The sequence below is a fragment of the Asparagus officinalis genome, chromosome 4 (assembly GCF_001876935.1).
Source record: "Asparagus officinalis chromosome 4, Aspof.V1, whole genome shotgun sequence".
NCBI lineage: Eukaryota > Viridiplantae > Streptophyta > Magnoliopsida > Asparagales > Asparagaceae > Asparagus > Asparagus officinalis.
Window position 1 is genome coordinate 48,273,731 of NC_033797.1, and position 21,313 is coordinate 48,295,043.

General features: G+C 41.7%; 1 long non-coding RNA gene across 1 annotated transcript; it reads right to left on the bottom strand.

Annotated features, from left to right (window-relative positions):
* LOC109837391 lies at nt 13,223-19,044 on the bottom strand. Its single transcript, XR_002246258.1, has 3 exons — nt 18,982-19,044; nt 15,753-15,846; nt 13,223-13,569 (listed from the first exon to the last, which is right to left on the bottom strand). It is a non-coding gene; the product is annotated as an uncharacterized LOC109837391 (long non-coding RNA).

Genomic DNA, 21,313 nt, shown 5'->3' on the forward strand with positions numbered 1-21,313 from the left:
GTCGTCTCACCAAATTCAGCTGTACTAATGTGGTTGCCTATGTACCCCCTCTCCCAAGGGATCAAACTGCCCGTAGTTCATCCAAATGATCGTTAATGGCCTCAACAATCACGAATGTACAACAAGCTTCTACAATGATCAAACTTGTTGCTCGGAACCACCTTAGTGAGCATATCCGCCGGATTATCCTTCGTGTGGACCTTCACAACCAACCTAGCCTTGAACCTCAATGGAGTGCCCTCAATGCCCTCCTTCTTCGTGTATACCCACTTGTAACCAATTGTCTTTCGCCTATTTGAAAGCTCAACAAGCTCCCATGTATCGTTCTTGTGAAGAGAGTCCATCTCCTTCTGTATAACCACTTACCACGAATCAGCCTCCGAACTCTGCTCGGCCTCTCTGAGTATAGTAGGTACCAACTCATCGATACTCTCCACCGAAAGTACATATGCAACTACTATGTCTGTATACCATGCTGGCATCCGTATGTCTCTCCTCTGTCTCTGAACCGTAATAGAATCCTAAACCTGAGTCGTCGGTTCTTGATTCTGTACAACTGTACCCATATCCTCGTTGTCGTCGTCGTGCTCGCCTGGTGTCACCTTAGTCAATACTCTAATGGATAATGTGTCATCTGGATAATGTGGAGCTGTATCGATCTTCACCACCTGCGATATTTCCTCCGTCGGGTCGCTCTCCACCTGATGAGAGCTGGGAAGATTCAAGATAGAAGCCTCATCGAATGTGACGTCTCTACTCAGCACAATCTTCCTATTAACTAGATCCCAAAGCTTGTATCCCTTGATACCACGCTTGAATCCTACAAATATGATATTCCTAGCTCGAGGTTCTAACTTATCAGTCTTCACATGATAGTATGCAGGGCTCCCAAATAGCTTGAGTTGGTCATAATCATGTGCTGGCTCTCCCGACCATATCTCTATAGGGGTCTTCCCCTCAATTGCAGATGAAGGCAGTCTGTTAATGAGGTGGCTCGCATATGAAAGTGTCTCAGCCCAAAAGATCTTCTTCAAACCACTATACGCCAATAAACATTGTATCTTCTCCAAAAAAACCGATTTAATCTCTCTGCCACCCCATTCTGCTATAGTGTATGACTAACTGTGAAGTGTCTCTCTATGTCATCGTCTCGACATAGCTGCTAAAAGGGGTCTGATGTGTACTCACCACCGTTGTCGGATTATAACATCTTGATCTTTCTCCTAGTCTGTAGTTCCAACCTCTTCTTCCACTCCATAAATATATCTAGGACTTCACTCTTCTTCGCCATGGTGTACACCCAACAACGCTTAGAATAGTCATCAATAAACGTGATGAACCAATATCTGCCATCAAGTGATGCAGTCTTGGTGGGACCCAAACATCTGTGTGCACATAATCCAGGATGTCCCTCGTCCTATGAATGGTTGTCCCGAACTTCACCTTCGTCTTCTTACCAAGAACACAATGCTCACAGAACTCAACTTTTCCACTCTTAGCTCCCTTCAATAGCCCCTGCTTGCACAGCGCCTGCAATAACTTCTTTCCTGTGTGCCCTAATCTATAATGCCAAAGTCTTCTAATGTCCGCCTCTTGTTTGCGGAGAAAGTTGCTTGTTTCATTGCTATCGAATCTATTACAACTTTAGTCATTACAATAAACTCGAATAAAATAAAAAGTTGATCTTTTTATAAGATCTCCTTATACAATGAAAATAAAAAGTTTACAACTTTATCAAACAAACGCAGAGATCGTTTATCGGTCTTCTGCTTGCGTGGGATCTTTGCCTGTGTCGGGGTTTATCCGTGGACCACCATCGATCAGATCTGATTGCTGAAAAATTGGGCAGAGCTTCATCTATCCGCGAAGGGATCGAGAAACCGTAGCTCTTATCTTGGCGAAGCGAGATAATCACTCTTCTTAAGATTACCACAACGGGATAATCTTAAGGAACGGATCCGGGCTGCAGATCTAACTCCTCCTTTTTGAAATCTGTGCACTTTAAGTCTTCAATCCGGCAGGGCTTCGCCGAGGCACGAGAATTCCAGATCTAAAAAAAGTGAGGACCCGGGGCTGTATTTATAGGCTCCAGGAGGTTTCGGGCGGTTAAAACCGCATAACGGGCCTTTTCTGTGTTGGAGACACCCCAGAGTGTCTCAACCTGAGCCGAGACACCCTAGGGTGTCTCGTCCGTGCCGAGACACCTCGGGTGCCCCAGTTCAGCCTGAGACGCTCCGTTATGCCTGTTTGATTATTTCCGCCGTAAATTCTTCGTCCGGACTCGGATTTGAGTGATTCAAAGTGCGTTAGAAAGCCGACGGGGAGTTCTATACGCTCCAATGATTATATCATCAGTTGAACAAATGAGACACGAAGGGTATTTCACCGTTTGTGAACGATACGAGGTTCCCGATCAGTTCGTATCTTCATCATTCCGAAGTTCCGTTGTTTCACGTGAACGATACGAGGTTCCCGATCAGTTCGTATCTTCATCATTCCGAAGTTCCGTTGTTTCACGTAGTTCATCGGTTTACTTCAAGCGTTCACCGACATCAATCAAGATTATGTGAACCAGATGGTGACGTTCATCATCATTTCTTAACACTGAGCTGTTCATTAAGACCTATAGGCAATTTTCGTTGCCTACAGATACCCCCTCCAAAGCATTCCAGACTCGTTTCTTTTATAGAAGAGGCTGGAATACTTTGGATGTGATTGGTCCAGCCTTTAGTCGGCGTAAGGGACCTGGCGTTAGCTTCGATTCTTGACTCCTTTGATTTTTAGTCTACTCGATGTTTTGGTGAATAGCTGAAATCCTTCCAGCGCTGCGTTTATCGTCTGGCCGTCGTCGAAGTCTCAAATCTACAACTGATGAGTTGAGTTTGGCTCGTGTCATTGAGTTGACTTTTTGATCGCAACGCGTTGACTGGCGTTGACCGGTGTTGACCCTAGGGTTTCGAACGTCGTACGTTGACTTTTTTTGGTCGTAACGCGTTGACTGGCGTTGACCTAGGGTTACGCGTTGACCGGCGTTGACCTTAGGGTTTTGAACGTCGAACATTAACTTTTGATTGCAACGCGTTGACTGGCGTTAACCTAGGATTACGCGTTGACTGGCGTTGACCTTAGGGTTTTGAACGTCGAACGTTGACTTTTGATCGCAACGCGTTGACTGGCGTTAACCTAGGATTACGTGTTGACCGGCGTTGACATAGGGTTACGGATTGCTCGGTGTTGACTTTGGGTTTCAGACTGCCCGACGTTGACACAGTTTACACTCGTACGTTTACTGGAGTATACACAGTTTAAACTCTTAAGGTATTGGAGCACGGCGGTCCCAAGTGTCGAGGTTGCAGGACCAACTGTTAAAGCTGATTCATCTGCATTTGTGGATCTTATCTTAATGTTGTTGGATAATCGAGTCACGAGACCAACTAACAGAGCTGATGCATCAATGACTCGCACTTATAGAATTTTTGGTAAATTCTCAGCCATCAACGGGTTTGATGAGCCTTTACCGACTACCGTTTGAGTCGGGCTAGCATGCAGATTGTTTAGATCCGTTCTGTACATAACGTTGTGCTAAAAGAGTTAACTCTTTTAGTGCTACGACATTGAATACGTAGACTTCGTCTTTCTCACGGGAATAGACTACCTGGCAACGTGTGTTAGACGTAGGCTTAGGATTTTTGACAAATCCTTAGCCCTCAACGGATTTGATGTGCCTTTACCGACTACCGTTCGAGTCGGGCTAGCAAGCGGATTGTTTACATCCGTTCCGAATGTGACGTTGTGCTAAAAGAATGAACTCCCTTAGACTTGATGCTACGACTTCGAATACGTAGACTTCGCCATTGTTACGGGAACAGGCTACCCGGCAACGCGTGTTAGGCGCTGACTTATCCTTACTTAGGATTCAGGATAAAAGTCCCCAGACTCGGATTATGGTGTCTTCTTCGATCGATAAAAGACTAAACCGGCAACGCGTGTTAGGCATTGGCTTATCCCTGTTTAGGCTTCGGGATAAAATTCCCCATGCGTATGAGGCACGGATTATGGTGTTATTAATAATAACCTGCCACAATGTTGAATATGTGATCTTTTGTCCTTTTTACGGTTAAAGACTAACCGGCAACGCATGTTAGTTGTTGACCTATTCCTACTTAGGATTCGGGATAAAATTCCCCATACATAAAAGGCATGGATTTTTGTTGCTACGATGCTGAATACGTAGACTCGGTCGTTTTTACGGGAACGAACCACCCAACAACGCGGGTTAAGCGTTGACTTATCCCTACTTAGGCTTCAGGATAAAATACCCCAGACTGGATTCTGGTGTCTTTTTCAATCGGTGAAAGACTAAACCGGCAACGTGTATTAGACGTAGGCTTATCTCTATTTAGGAGTCGAGATAAAGTTCCCCGTGCATAGGATGTACGGATTTTAAGTTGAGAATTATGTCTGAACCCAAAATGGAAGAGGAAGAATTTTATATTCTATCTCCCAGCACCGAAGAGGAAGAATTTTATATTCTATCTTCAGTTAGAAAAGAAACTTGAAGTGAGATCTCCACCCCCAGAATCCGAAAAGATGAAACTGAGAGTGGGATCTCCACTCCGAGAATTGGAAAGACTCAAGTAACCCTAACTTTTACAGGATTGGTTGCTTGATCCAAGAAAAGAGTTCCTCATTTATTGAGGGGAAATTCCGATTTTGACCCTAACTTTTATAGGTTTGGCTGAAAAAGAAAAAGACGGAAGTCTTTCGTTTATCGAAAGGGATAACTCAATCTTAGTCTTAACTATCTGCAAGTTTGACTAAGTGAAGTTGGAGACAATCCTAACTTTTATAGGTTTGATTGCTCAATTTGAAAGTGAACCTCTCGTTCATGGAAGGAATCGAGAGGGGAATCTGGCTTTGGCCCTAACTTTTGTAGGTTTGACCAAGGAAGCAGTGGAAGTGGGGGTTTTGAGGCGATCTTACCTTTTATAGGCTTGATCGTTCAATTTGAAAGTGGATCTCTCGTTCATGGAAGGAATCGAGAGGGGACTTTGGTTGTGGTCCTAACTATAGGAAGGTTTGACCAGGTAGACAGTGAGAGTGGGAGTACAAATCATAGTGGGGGTTTAGTGTTTATCACTTTGTTCGTAATTATCGGGTTATCCCTAAGAAAATTACATATAGCGTTCTTCTGGGAACTTCCCATTACATGAATCATCCACCCCCAGCTTCTTTCTTAGAACTGGGTCTGATTTTGTACTCCGTTACATGATCGGGTTATCCTTAAGAATATTACATGTAAAAATTCTCCAGGAACTTCCCGTCAAGAGTGGGAATAGTTTAGACTCATATACCTATTGGAGTATCAGGGAGCAGTTTAACCTCATATACCGATTGGAGGATTGAGAAGCAGTTTATACTAGTATACTCTTCGGAGTATTGCCGTTCTTATTCGGCTTATCCTAGCGTTATGACGCCGGCTTCAACCAAGGTTTGGATGCTATTCTTTAAAGTAAAGCAAGCCTTGGTGGGATGAAGGATCCTCCTGTGGTATGCGCAGTACTTCGGATCTGCAGTATTGTCAGCTTCCTCCTGATTTGTGATGGACGGCAGCTTGATCTTGTTGTTTTTAAGAAGGACCTCGAAGATGGCTGGAACGTCTTCGTCCTTGAACGAGTACTCTTTTTAGAGCCTCGGATCCGAACTATTCTGCTGTCTTCGGGACTGCTGTTGCGACGTCTGATTAACGTCAACAACTGTTGTAGGTGTCTTCCCTTCATTATGGGAAACGAGACCCGAATTCAGAGGGTTAGTCATCGGTTGGCATCTTTCAACCTTCCTCCTTCTAAGGAATCGTTCGGTCTGCTCTCCGCGCGCCTTCAACTCTCTCCAGGTATTGAGTGGCTCCACTCCCATAACGTCCAAGATGTTAATGAACAAGTTATTATGACAGGTTTGCAAGACAAATTCCTCCGTGACGGGATCCTTGCAGTTCATAGCCTGATTGCGGAAGCGTTTGATGAAGGTATCCACCGACTCTCCGTCTTTTTGCTTCTCATCGAAGAGTGTCCTGATCGACACTTCGGCGTCATCATCGAAGAAATGAGCGAGGAACATGCTCTCCAGGTCCTCCCAGCTGTTAATGTTTCTGGGCTTAAGACGGCGGTACCAATCGAAGGCGGGCCCACGAAGGGTCCCAACAAATAACCGAACCATCAGAGGCTCGTTGCCAGAGATCACTCCCAAATGGGACTTGAAATAGATCAGGTGTTGAGTGGAGGAACCCTTCCCGTCGAACGGCGTGAAGTTGATCAGGTTGAACTTCGCTGGATACGGGATCGAATCCCACTCTTTCGGGTAAGGACATGGAATGCCGGTCTTCTTTACCTCTTGATCAGACAGTAAAGCATTAATTTTACTCTCGAGATCTTTCATCTTTTCGTCCTCATCTATATCCTGTTTTGGACAATTTTCGAGAGAAATAATGTGGCCACCCCCAGTGTTATCATCATTGGTGGGTTCACCCCCAGCATTGTTATTTTTAGTGGGGCCACCCCCAGCGTCGTTATTTTTAGTGGGGCCGCTGGATTCAACTAGCTGATTTGACAAAGCTCGGATTTGTTGGTCGTGCATTTGTCTCATCTCCTGCATAGTCATTTCCATTTCGATTTTGAATGCTTCTTTCTGCTTGGCTAGAGCATCCTCAATGATTTTGGCTATTTGCTCGGTGTTGACCATGAACACTTCCCGAGCTTGTCCTATGCTAGACGTTGTATCGTCAGAGGCGATCGCGGAATAAGAATCCGAGAGTTCGTCATCAGAATGGATTCCTTCATGGACACCCTGGTAATCATTATGTCCAACGGTTTCTAGCTGAAGCTGAGATATTTGTTGGGTTATTCCCGAACTGACTCTTCTTCCTGGAGAGAAATTAGGGTTGGAACCACTTGAAACAATTGGAGATTTTCCCTTATTGACCATGTTGATGGTAACTTCTGGGAATTCATCATCTCGAGCAACCGATCCTCTTTGGTGGAAACGCCTTGATTTGGGCTTCGTCGTTCCATCGGAGATTCTCTCGAATACCGAGACCCTCTGTGGAGTGGTCTTGGGGCAGCTACATGTTGATAATACTGCCCTGATAATTTTGATACACGGACAGTGAGAGTCCGCTTCCCGGGTACTTCTCTTTCGAGATTTATTCGTACCCCCAGCCTGATAGTACAACTCATCGACGTTGCGGTCGGAGTAACCTATCGGCTGCTTACATGGATTCTCAGGTATAACGCGTTCGTCTATCTGACGCGTTTTTCTCTGAGTAAATATTGCCTTGTTGGCATCTACAGGAGTCACACTTTTGGAATCACACCCTTGTAAGGGTGAAACCTTAACGGGCTCCTGGTTTTCTGCACGTACCTCTAAGCGGGCTGTTAGAAATTAATTTGTTAGGAGGTCGCATACGACCCCCAGTCCGGATGTTGGCTCGAAGCTCCTTCAACGGTCTCAAGCTTTCCTTAACAAGCGCTTTTCCTCGATCCTCGGGTAGAGAACCGATACGATCCTCCAATGGGACTCTAGCTTTGGGGAGATCAACGTTGTCATAGAGCTTCACCAGAAGTGCGGAAGCAATAGGAGCGGAATCTGGAGTTGACAAAGGTCGGAAGGCAGCCTCGGATGATTTTGCCTTAGGCGCTAATTTGGCCTTTGGCATCCAACCTTGCTTAGATCTTGGTGGTTTTTTGACCACCTTTCCTTTCTGTAACTCCTGTGCATTCCGTACAAGGATCCTCGTCTACGCTAGCGGTGCGTGGCGCTTGTGGATACGCTCCTCAAGAGTTGAACGGGTTCGTTTGACACGAACCCATTCGTTAGTAGGTGATTAGGAGGAGGTTCCCAAAGCTTGTTGCTGGAATACTTTGTGTCTTCTGCGTTTCAGATCTGCATCATAGCAGATCCCGTCAACAGGCTCCAAAGCCTTGGCAAATTGACGCGTGAGATGTTAACGGCGCCTTTGACGAGCCCTCTTCGTCAACACTGGTGCACATTCAACGGGCAACTCCTTGATTTTCGAGGAGTTGTCACGAACGTTGGATCTGGTTTCTTTGGAAGCCGGCGGATCGTTGCTAGGTGTAACTACAACAGCGACGGCGGAGAGATCGTCTTCTTGGGTCTTCAGACCTGGAGACTGACGGATCTTCTGGGAGGAGGAGGCCTTCCTGCACCTGCAAGGAGAGGCAGATCTGGAGCAGGAGGAGGAGACATACTCCTCGAACTTCTGCTGGTCGAACTCGTATTCGACCTCTTCGAGCACCGGGATCTTGATCGTCGGTTGCGGCACGACAGCTTCGGCAGCGAAGCTGTTGGCTCCCACTGTGGTCGCCAGTTTGTTTGCGGATAAAGTTGCTTGTTTCATTGCTATCGAATCTATTACAACTTTAGTCGTTACAATAAACTCGAATAAAATAAAAAGTTGATCTTTTTATAAGATCTCCTTACACAATGAAAATAAAACAATTTTACAACTTTGTCAAACAAACGCAGGGAGATCGTTTATCGATCTTCTGCTTGCGTGGGTGTCTTTGCCTGTGCCGGGGTTTATCCGTGGACCACCGTCGATCAGATCTGATTGCTGAAAAATTGGGCAGAGCTTCGTCTATCCGCGAAGGGATCGAGAAACCGTAGCTCTTATCTCGGTGAAGCGAGATAATCACTCTTCTTAAGATTATCACAACGGGATAATCCTAAGGAACGGATCAGGGCTGCAGATCTAACTCCTCCTCTTTGAAATCTGTGCACTTTAAGTCATCAATCCGGCAGGGCTTCGCCGAGGCACGAGAATTCCAGATATGAAAAAAGTGAGGACCCGGGGTTGTATTTATAGGCTCCAGGAGGTTTCGGGCGGTTAAAACCGCATAACGGGCCTTTTCTGCGTTGGAGACACCCCAGGGTGTCTCAACCTAAGCCGAGACACCCTAGGGTGTCTCAGCTTGGGCCGAGACACCCTTAGGTGTCTCGGCTTTGGCCGAGACACCCAAGGGTGTCTCGGCCTTGGAGGGTGTCTCGCCCGTGCCGAGACACCTCGGGTGCCCCAGTTCAGCCTGAGACACTCCGTTATGCCTGTTTGATTGTTTCCGACGTAAATTCTTCGTCCGGACTCGGATTTGAGTGATTCAAAGTACGTTAGAAAGCCGACGGGGAGTTCTATACGCTCCAATGATTATATCATCAGTTGAACAAATGAGACATGAAGGGTATTTCGCCGTTTGTGAACGATACGAGGTTCCCGATCAGTTCGTATCTTCATCATTCCGAAGTTTCGTTGTTTCACGTAGTTCATCGGTTTACTTCAAGCGTTCATCGACATCAATCAAGATTCTGTGAACCAGATGGTGACGTTCATCATCATTTCTTAACACTGAGCTGTTCGTGGAGACCTATAGGTAATTTTCGATGCCTACACCTCTGTAATAGCTGAAGCAACCTGGCCAATCATGATTCTCCCCTTCAGATAATACAAGGTCCGACTGCGGACTCCCTTCATCACCATCAAAGATCCCTTAGTAACATTTGCTACAGCATCATCAAATGTCACATTGAATCCATTCGCCTCTAAAGCTCCAACTGAGATAAGATTCTTCTTTAACTGAGGAAAAAATCTCACCTCCTTCAATTCACGGACTACTCCATCGTGCATCTGAATCCTCACATTACCTATCTCACAAATGCCACATGATTGATCATTTTTCATGACAACAATACCCCCATCGAGTCTATCAAATGATGAATACTAATCTCGCCTAGGAATCACATGTTAAGTAGCGCCAGAATCAAGCATCCAATCTGATGTATCCAATTAGTTCACCTCCGGAGTAATCAATAAAGAAAAGCTCGAATCATCGGAATCATCACCTTTCACAATATTCACCTTATTGGCCTTCGGACCCTTATTCTTGCTATTCTCCTTCTCCTTGATCTTTGGACAGTCTCTCTTCTAATATCCCTGCTCCTTGCAGAATGCACATTGGTTCTTTCCTAGCTGGTGACGACCTCTTGACTTTGACCTTCCTCTATTACCACCTTTTGGATATGGGCTTCTACCTCTCGTCGACAATATCTCTCTTGAAGTACTAGCGCGGGAAGTCTCTTTATCATTCCTCCTCAAATCATAGTTTGTTAAAGCATTAGTAATTTCACTATAGCTGATAGAAGACCTCTCATTCAACAAAGTGAGCACGAAGGTATCATACTCCTCATTCGGTAAAGAGCCCAATAAAATAATCGCCTTGTACTCATCCGATATCTTCTCATCAACATTCGTCAAGTCCGACAACAACTTAGTGTAGTTGTTCATATGAGCCGCTAGTGAGGTGTCTCGGGACATCTAAAATCTGAACAATCTTCGCAGCAAATGCAAACGGTTCTTAATATTCTTCGTAAGGTACTTATTGTTGAGAATCTCTCATATCTTCATTACAGACGTCACCCCAATCACATCATACTTCAATTCATGTTCTAAACATGATCTGATCAACCCACAAGCGTTCCTATTCATCTTTTTTCATATCGCCTCTTTATATTTTGGTGGTCTCTCTTGGACCATGATGGTCTCCTCCAAATTCTGAGCATTGAGCGCATTTTGAACGTCACTCATCCACAAACCAAAGTTGATCTTGTCGTCATACTTCACCACACTAATTTTGGTGTTATGAAAACCAACTTGGACTGTACTCGTCATCTTGCTGTTTTCACCAACTTCTTCACCCATACTCGCAAACTCCAAATTGCAGAGAAAGATTCAAACTTTAAAAAGAATAAGAATTTACCCAACTGAACCCTAGATTGGATTCCAAATAGAATTCCTAACCATACGAGGAAAGAGAGATCTCCAACGGCAACTTCAAATCCTATCTCCACCGAAGCCTAGAACTCCAAGAACCAAGCTTCCACGAAGAATCTCCTTCCACCTAATGATAAAACCCTAGATCTGAAACGAGGCTCTGATACCAATTATCACGCGCCTATGCGGAAGCGTGCTCGCTCACCAAAGAAGTCGTAAGCACGGGAGAAGAATAACCAACCACATATGAGCACAATCCAAAACTGAAATACGACAGGTCAATCACAAACACAGAGATATACGTGGTTCGGTAATTTACCTACGTCCACGGGGAGAGGATGAGGATATTCCACTAAATCAATGAGAGTACAAAGGGTTACAATCTCACAAAACTCACAAACTAACCCTCAACCAAAGCTCTCAACTTGCTCACAATATCTCCCTCTCACAATGCTCAAAAGTCTCTCTAATCTCTGATTACAACTCTCCTCTTTTTTATGATCCTAATTTCTTCTAAGGCGTTCCATATATATAGAAAACCTAAAATCAAAACAGACTAGGAATTCTAAAACAAAAAATAAAATAAATTGAGATTCCTAATAATCTGTTATCAAAACAGATTAAGAATCATGTTACCAAAATAGATTAGGAATCCTAATAACCTATTACCAAAGCAGATTTGGAACCTTCTATCCTACAAGGACAACTCTTAAAGAGGTTCAGATATGCCTGCAACTCATGGCATGACTTGATATCCGATCCATATTCCATCAAGAAACACTCAGATCGTTTTATTAAGATGCCTTTTTCTGCAACCGGTGGGCTAACGCAAATTGGCCTCTGCCACTACAAGCCCGCCATCAGCCTGCAGGCACATCTCATTTTTGAAAAAGAAATTATCCAAGGTGCAAAAAAACTTTGAGATGCCCTCAATATGTCGAGAGCATTATATTGGACACGATGCCAAAAAGGGCAGCATGCCAGCAACCATGTGCGTATTAGCAATAACGAATACAACTTGAGAGTTGGATACAGCAACGTTGCACCTAACGAATGCTATAAAGCGGCCTGATATTTCTTTCGTTGACATGATTTGCATACAAAACCTGTAGCTTGGGCTTTGAAGTTTTTGAACTCGGAGGGAGAAGTTACCTGCTGGGGAGTTCTCGTTGAGGATCCAAAACAGGAATCAAACAGTCTAGTCAAAAAATACAGACAAGACCGAGAAAAATAAAATCAAAGATAGCAATGGGAAAAGATGAGAAATCGAACTCCAACACTAGTCAACATCCATTAAAACAAGAAAATCGAAGGAGCCCCAAAAATCATTCAAGAAGTAGAGGACTCGCATCAGACTGCGGCCGCAAACATCCCTCAAGTGAGTTGCTTTGTGAACACTACCATAATTCCACCTTATTTACACTGTACTATCTAGTCAACACCTTTTTTATCTTTTGAATGGAAAATGGTGAAGGTAGTGTCAAAGGGAATATTGTGACTAACTAGTTCAGTGGTTGCCTTTTTAGGTTGATGTGGTTGCTAGAGTCTTGTTATACGGGTCTCGAATATTAATCTAGCTGATTTCTTAGTTGATGGAGCTCACTTTGAATATATGACCATCGTCTGTTTTCTTATTGTGCTGATATGACCATGGTTATCACAGTTCGGCATGAATCCGGATCCACTCCGCTGTCAAAAAGTAATAGAAAGAACACTACTTTTATTAGTCGTTGCTGTATTTATTGTGGGGTCGTGATTTGTTTTCCGTTGTAAATTAGAAATGAATGTAATTCATGAAGGAGATAATAAATATTATATTTAGAATGAATTATAATTATCTGTTAAACAAATCAACAGTTATGATAAAAATACTACTCTATCCACTATGTTTTTGACAATGGAGAGAATCCAAATCCATTCTGAATGATGTTTAATACATTGACTTTGCAACCATAGGTTCCTCCTCTACTTGTCAAAACATCCAGAAATTAAATACTCCAACAAGATTCCAAATCAGAGTTTTAATACTACTCCATCTGTTGCATAATTATTTATAATAGAATGAGCATGAATACATGCAAACTTCAAGGAAACTTGTGTGTTTTATATGGAACACATTTGACATTGTAAAATCAATGTAAACTCCGAACCAATTAACATCCTTCACATTTAAGTTCTTCCAATCATGTCAAACTTATAATCCATAATGTAAAATCCCAAGGAGATTTGGATACACACTTAACACTGAATGAGATTTGGGCAAGTTTGTACTTAGTTCAACGCCTGCCTCATTGTAAGAAAACTGAAGCAAAGATGGGAAAAGCCTACTAAATAATTATAAAAACAGGTTGTTTCCCAGAACAAGGAATATCATTACCCAGTATCAAACAGAGGAAACGCAGCCACATTCCTAAGTCCACAAATGTATACAGGTTCAGTAACAATGTCTCAGGGAGTAATAAATCTTACATAAGAGACATGAACATTAAGCATATCCAAACAATCACCACGGTTATGAACCATTAAACATTTGAACTATGAATCAAGTTGGAGTTACCCTTTTTCAGGTTGCTTTCTATGTCTTCCTTCCTTTGATCCTTCAAATATGATGCAGGCTCATATCATCAGCGAGCCTAAGGTTCCATCGGCAACTTGGATGCCACAATTTCCCCTTGGCCTCTGATACTAACACTCACATGCAACATCAGCTTCTTCTTGTCTGGGTCATAAATCTGCCAAAAAAAAGGTATGGAATTCTTTATTCAACAGGTAAGAAATTTCATTTATTACGAGGAAAAGAGCGGAAAAGTGAAACTAGCATAATAATGGGCTTCATTTTCAATAGGTTAAACTGAAAAGATAGAATTATATGCCAAAAAGTTAAAATGAAGATAGTATTTCTATTCCTTCTGATACAAATCAAAATATCCGGTCACTAGCTCACTATGTCCTACCGCTAAAATATCTCTTAATTCTCTTCTATGAACAAAGCATTGGACTGAATAATAGCTATTTATAACTGGTGGTTGCCGCTCTTACTTCCATGTGATTCAAACAGAGACACACTAGAGCTTCAGGGGTTTCCATTTGAGGTGACTGCCTCTCATCCCATAAATTATCCAGTACTATCCAAACCAACTCTATGTCGGCCCCATTAAGAAATAGAGATCCAACTTTATCAAAATCAATAGGAAGAGGGGGCTGACCTACCAAAAGGATTGACAGTGGATATTTAATCTGCAATAGTTTTTCCATCCCAAGGAGCCCCCCCCCGCCGCCAGAGAGAGAGAGAGAGCGAGAGAGAGAGAGATTTCATTTATTAAATATACCAAAAATTTAGCAGTCTACTATGGAACCTAGATGTGAAAGAGCGATATAGGAAAAATGAGCCCCCACAATGAAAAATATTCTTGAATGCATCTACGAAAGTTCGGGTTAAAGTATGTTTGCTTTAGGACCCTGCGCCCCTATTCCTTATGCTCAACCTATGGAAGCGCTGCGCAACTAAGCATTAAGATTGCAGGCATTGCGGTGCCTCACAAGCAATGGCCGAAAGTCGTTGGTTCTCTCTTCTCAATCATTCACCAGCTGCAACCTTATGTGAAGCAGAAAGATGGCATTCGTCGCAGCATCCCCAAGGTTGAGGTTCAGAGAGCATAGAAGAGGGATTTAAAGGGTTAGGAATCTTACTGCTAATATGTCAAGAGTTGGGGAAAAAATTTTGCTCATTGATTATTGATGAAATTCAATGGGGTAATGCTATATACGAATACTAGTTTTTCCCCATGCATTGAACAGGACTTAGAACCATAATACTTTGTATCCATTATATTGCAATATTATGATTTTGATAATTAGTTCTTATTTATATTCAAAAAAATTATACTATAATTTATAAATATTATTGAAATAATTATTTAAAAAATCAATAAAATAACTTGTACTAAGAAGTGCCACAAAAGGAAAATTATTACATAAAAATGTTATAGAAAGAAACACTAACACCGCTAATATATTTAGAAATACAAAGAAAAGTTACTGTTTGCAACTTTTATCTAAATGTTTATAAATTATAAAATAGACACGTGAATAAAAACTTTCACAAACACAAATCTTAAGTCATGATCTTCATTTGATAATTATTTTGTAAGATCTCTATATTCATAATTAGTATTTGAAATCATTTAAAAGAAATTCTAAGTTGTAATCTAGATGTTCTTCTTTTACCATTAATTGTCTAATTATTTTAAGTTTCCAAAAGTACATTTAAGAAAGTGTTACCAAAGTGGTCTAAATGTGGTGTCATAAAAGTATCAGAAACGGTCCCCCCTTTTTCTGAACAAGGTATAATTTCGATTTCAGAGGTTAGTTTCCTTGGGCATGAGTTCACCACCCATACTTAAAAGTGCCCGGCAACCAGTTCTACCAACCATAGAAATTAGCATGCACCAGTATTCTCCTAGGCTCCCAGCCTCCTAGTAAAACTGAAGAACTAACAAGGCTCATCGCATCTACATCCTGAATAAAGACTTCAACTCATTTCCAACGAGTTACTTTAGCACTTGACCCTCACAGATTGAAACTCGTATCTGTAACTTTAGGCTCCAAACGGTCCTCAAACAAATCTAGAAGCACTTCTCACGCACAATGTTTACATATCATCACTTGTCAATAGTTATGCACTAAATTGTCAAGGGAAAAAAATGGACTTAACACGCATTAGGATTTCTTCATAGAAAAAACATGCTCATATTACAAATTTAAGAAAATTTCTATAGTTGAAAGATAAACAAAGAACAACATTGGCAATAATTAGGAAAGCACGAAAAAAATTACAGTTCCTAATAATTATAGGTTTATTACCCTTATCACAAAAGAAAGGGAAAGATAAGTGCAAGAGAGGAAATCAACTTACATCACAAATGCCATTTTTGAGGGCATGAATACAAGTCCTTGAATCGACCAGCTGGTGATATCTCATGTATATTGCAAGCCTTTATACCTCAAACCTGAGAGATATAAGTAACACAAAAGACATAGTAAGGCTTCTCAGTCATTTCCCATTCTGTGAGAAAAAGACACAAAAACAAAAATGAACCAGAGATCTTCTTATCACACCCCAAATCTCTACTTCTTTAATTACTTTCTAAGAACTATCAAATTCAATGGCCTAATCTGCTTAAGAACCATCAAATTCAATTGCCTAAACTGCCTTTATTTTCCCAGAAATAGAAGGGGAAAATATGGTCTGAGAAGTGAGCAACTCTTATGGACGCCAACGCAAACAATGAAGGCTCTATACGAAAGAACAAATAACTTAATAATAAGGAATAACCTGGAGAACAAGGTCAAGTTTAGGAACACAATGCGTTTTTCTAATTCATCCAATCGAGATGTCATAAACTCCAAGTTCTATTACACAACAATGCTCAATGTACGAGTTAGTCATCATAGTCACTACTCATAAGAGAAACAGAAGGAAGAAAGCAAATAAATGAATAATATCTAAAGAAAAAAGAAAACGCAAACGTATACCACTCACTATTCAGATCAATCACGGATTTGTGAAAATATATTTGGTATTTTAGAGGCAGAGGAGGACAAGAAATAGGAACAACAAGATCAACAACAGCAAGAGGAAAAAGTAACATTAAGGTTCTGATAGGAAGCTCCTTAAAAAGACAGAAGCTAAACAAACGATTAATTACACCACTTGCCAAACACACGCATCCCCTAAGAAGAAGAGGGACATAAGATACCCATCTAACAAACAAAAGGCACGTTATTCTAGAACATGCAAACTATTCCTCTTTTGTTTTGTTGGTTCGATACGATTTCATGTTAAGGGGCATATATCATATGCTGGATCTTAATTGAAATGATATCTATAGTGCCTCAACAGTGCTGGTGGATGAGTTGTAAACAGGTGGCTGTTGAGGCATCACTGTGGAAGGGGAGTGGCCGTCGGAGTTTACCCTGTGGAGACGGCTGGAGACGGCACTTGAAGGATCTTGCATGTGTTGGTGGAGCACACACACACTTGGGCGGCGAGCCTGTGCCCTGGCGGTCGCAAGAAGCGGAAGAATTTGAAGACCATGTGCGACGGAGATTGCGAGGCGACAGCAGCTGCTGCTGCTCGCTGCTCTCCTCGCCTCCGGCAACATATGTAGAAGCCATTTTCCTTGATTTTTCTTTTCACTACAAAGAAAATATAAAGGAAAATAATCATGTGGGGGCTCATACACTTTTTCTTATAAGCTGAAATAGATTGCAGATCAAATTTGTCAAGAATTGTGTACAATTCTGGGTGTGATGTTTAAAGTTGGGGGTGTAGGTCCAGAGTCATTGAATAGTCCCCAAAGTTGTCATTTACCATGAAAATATATCACATGGAAATCATAATAAATAAAATTTTATTTCAATATCATAATTCTGATGATAAGAGAAGGACATTGGGCCTAACATTTCTCAGTTGTTATACACTTATCTTTTATTTGCTTTCTCAAAAGCCTCCCAACTCTTAACTTGTTTTGGTTGGGAGTAAAAAGAGGGATATCGGGTCCCTATATGTTCTCTTATAAAATACTTCAGAAATAAGATGGATATCGCCACTGTTATAAATATCGGTAAATAGCCCCCGCAATAACGGCGTGAATAGCGTTAGCGGTCCCTTCCCGCTACGCTATCGCCCAATAGCGGTGACATATTGCGGAATATGCGTTTTTTGCTTGCAAAAACGGCCAATAGCGCCATAGCAATGAATAACAGGCGATTACAGGCAAAATCCATTTTTTGACCGCTATTTAAAAGCGGTTCAAGGTTTATTATTTTAAAATTAAACCTAACCCGCAACCACTACGTCCCACCACCTACCCTAATTTTCCGCATACTCCCGCCGCCTCCCATAGCCTCTCGCACCTCCTTCAATACTTCCTCTCACATTCTCTTGCCGTGAGCTCCTTCTAGTGCAGTTCTCTCACCGCTTAACTCATTTTCTCTAAGACGACGACTCTTTGACTCCTCCAATTGTCTTCGGTGTTATGTGATGGTTTCATATCTATTTCATGTTTACGATCTCTCTAAAATCATCAAATGCATTTTTAAATTTTCTAGAATTTTCTTTAATTTTTTTTAGTTTTTAATATTTATACATATCTAAATTGGACTGTTATTTGACTTAGTGTTTTTTACTGCTATTTTACCACAATAGCCCCAAATAACCTTAGTGATACCTCACCGCTTAACGACGCTATCCGTTATCGGTAACCTTAGATATCGCTTTCAAAGTGCTTCAAAGATATGAAGTGAAAAATCCCTGAAAAAGAAATTCGTAATCAAAAGAAAATATACTGCGTCAAATCAAGTGTAGATAATTAGGCTCCCAAAGAAACTTAATATAGATGCATTTGATGGGAGTTGAAGGGATTATGTCTTCTATGCAAGAGGTATGTGGAAGAATACCAACAAAGGACCCATATCATAGTGGTCAAATTAAGGAGGAGATCGTCCTTAGCAGAACTGAATAAAAAAAATAAGATTCATATAGCTGACCCCAAAAATTCAGGACAAAGCCTTTATGATGTTGCATCGTCGCTGTCGTTGTACTAATAAAGTTATCCACCATCTATAATCCATCACCATGGTTACAATGTTCAGCTTGAAGATGGAAGATGGATTTCTAAAAGGATTTGACAACGAAAACCCAAAAAAGGCCCCTATATTATCACATAGATCTATTTCTTAATCAGGCTTCAACTACAACGGTTCACCTTGCCATAAAAATTTTTAAAAGCAGAGCATAACTATTCCGGTATATTGAATAACTGCTAACCAGCTCCATTACCAATATGATTAACAATTCTTTTATTAACTTGCCAAAATTATAGGCATAAATTTTGATCTAACAATAAACTAACAACAATCTAGTTGGAAAGTATCAGCAACAAAGAACTAAATAACATCTTCACGATTATTAAAATGAATGAAAAATAAAAAGAAATTAAAAAAACGAAATATAATTCGAATACATTATGCACGAAAATAAGCACTATTTTATCTTCATTGAATTTTATAATAATTAATTAAATACGAGAAACATTAAATAATTTATTTAAAAATAAGGGAGGAGGAGAAAGGAGCCTCACAGCACTCAAGACTAGATCTCAGGGAGCCAAAGCGGCAAACTGCGTCTCACCTGACCGCGCCTGGATTTATAGGGCTTCCACGCGCTGCCCGAGCTGCCCGTGGGCAGAGCGGGCAGCCCCTTCCCTCGTCTCTGCCCTTGCCCGCGATTCCCCTCTCCTCAGCCAAAAATACCGGGTCCCACTTCTGTTCCTCCCATCTCATCCTCTATCCCAGCACCGGAAAACATAACCACAGAATATGACACGACCGCGTGTAATTACCTGATTGTACTGTTTGTGGGGTCCAGAAGCAAGTTCTTGAAATTAGTCGGCTTTTGGGGTTCACTGGATTTATATTTAGAGAGGGTCACGTCAGGATGACGTCATCTAACGGCGTTTGTTTTCCTTTTCTAACTATGGAGATGGTTCAAACGGGAGGGCACGGGACCGTAGGCGCCGGGTCGTCTCACTCTGTGTACACGTGCCGAGATGCTATCCGTAGATTTACTGATAACCACACAGGATCCCGTAACGGGATGGAAAGTGTGTCGTGGCGTCCTAGAACAAAGAACACCGTAATGGGTAATGATTGTCGGACACGTGTACTTCAGATTAAGGCGGAGTTGGCAAGAGCTAGAAGGTTAGCCAGTTCTTACCAAATCGTTACGAAATAAATTGGGGTTATCGTGTAATCTTCACTGCCAAATTAATTGGAGCTAATATGTAAACTGATGTTAATTGTATTTCAAATCTCCTATTAATTGTGCAGTATCTAATTTTGGATGCTACATTATTGTTGTCTGCAAGACTGTAATTCATAAGCATCCATATGATTAGGCCTGTCGAAAAAGCCTGGTGTCCGGCCTGGGCCCGGCCGGGCCGAAACCCGGCCCCGCCCCGGAAATCCGAGCAAACAAACCCGATTCCGGGTTACGCTCGTCAGCACGGCGCCCGGAAACCGGCCCGTACAGTACCAGTTTGGGCAAAGAAACCGTGCTAGCGGCCGCAATGCTCACCCTTGGTGACCGGGGTGACCTTTGCAGGCAAAAATCCGGGCCGAGCCGGCCATAACGGTCAAATTGATCGTTTTGGCCCTTAAAACGATAAAAAACGGGTATTTGGTAAGGGTTTTTTTATCATTTTCCTAGGAGGTTGCCTCTATAAATAGAGAGGGTTTTCACTTACCAAAACTCATCTACTTCTTATCTAATACTCTCTTATACAATTTTATGCTCTCTTATACTCTTTAATAATCTCTTTTACTTTCTAATCCTTCCATCAGATGGCTTCTGAATCTGATTATGAAGAGCAAAACCTATCTCCTACCGATCTTGAAATGAGTCCTCCTACAACAGCTACTCCTCCTACCGGTGTTAATCCTGAATCCGGTGGCAGCTAATCTGCACCAAGAGCTCCTAAAAGGCCGAGATCTGATGTGTGGAATTTTTTTGAGAAGATAGACGTTATCAAGGATGAACACGGTAGGATCATCATCCAAAAGGCTAAATGTGCGTGGTGCGGCCAGATTTTCCAAGCTTATCATAAGAGCGGCACCAACCACCTCAAACGCCATCTTAATCCATCTCTCCATTGTTTCACAAATGGATGAGATCATCTACATTGTTTGGGCTCCATCTTAATCCATCTCTCCATCTTGTTTTTTTAGAGAAGAATTTCTAAACTCATATCTAGCTTTACATTTGCATATTTGTTTTGATTATCATTCTTTAAAGCTAGTTTTTATATTGAGTTTAGATTTGATAACTTATTGTTACACACACCCACATTGAGCTTATTGTATTCATACATAGTATATTTGAGTTGGTGACTGTTGTAACTTTGAGTGTGAGCTTACATTGAGTTCCTAACTATTGTAGAGAACAAATCATTTATTATATTGTGAGATTATAAAGTTTTCGGTGAGCTAGAAAACCGAGTGTGAGGTGTAGATGTTGATCGGTGAGCGTTGAAAACCGACATTGTGAGAGTGTGAATTGTGAAGTTTTCGGTGAACTAGAAAACCGAGTGTGAGGTGTAGACGTTGATCGGTGAGCGTTGAAAACCAACATTGTGAGGTATAAACGTTATTCGGGTGAGCGTAGAAAACCAGGTTGTGATAGTGGATTTCTCCCCAGGAGTGGGGAGCTGAGACGTAGGACGGAAGGTCCGAACTCCGTGATCATATCGTGTGTTTGAGTTTGCTTTGGCGTTTCATTTGTGTTTAGTGTATATTACATTCTTGTCGCCATCGTAAATTGCCCTATCACATTTGTAGATTGTTTATTTTACCCTTTTGTTAGTTTATATATCTTTGCTTATATTTCATAATATTTCTCATTGCTAGGATATATTC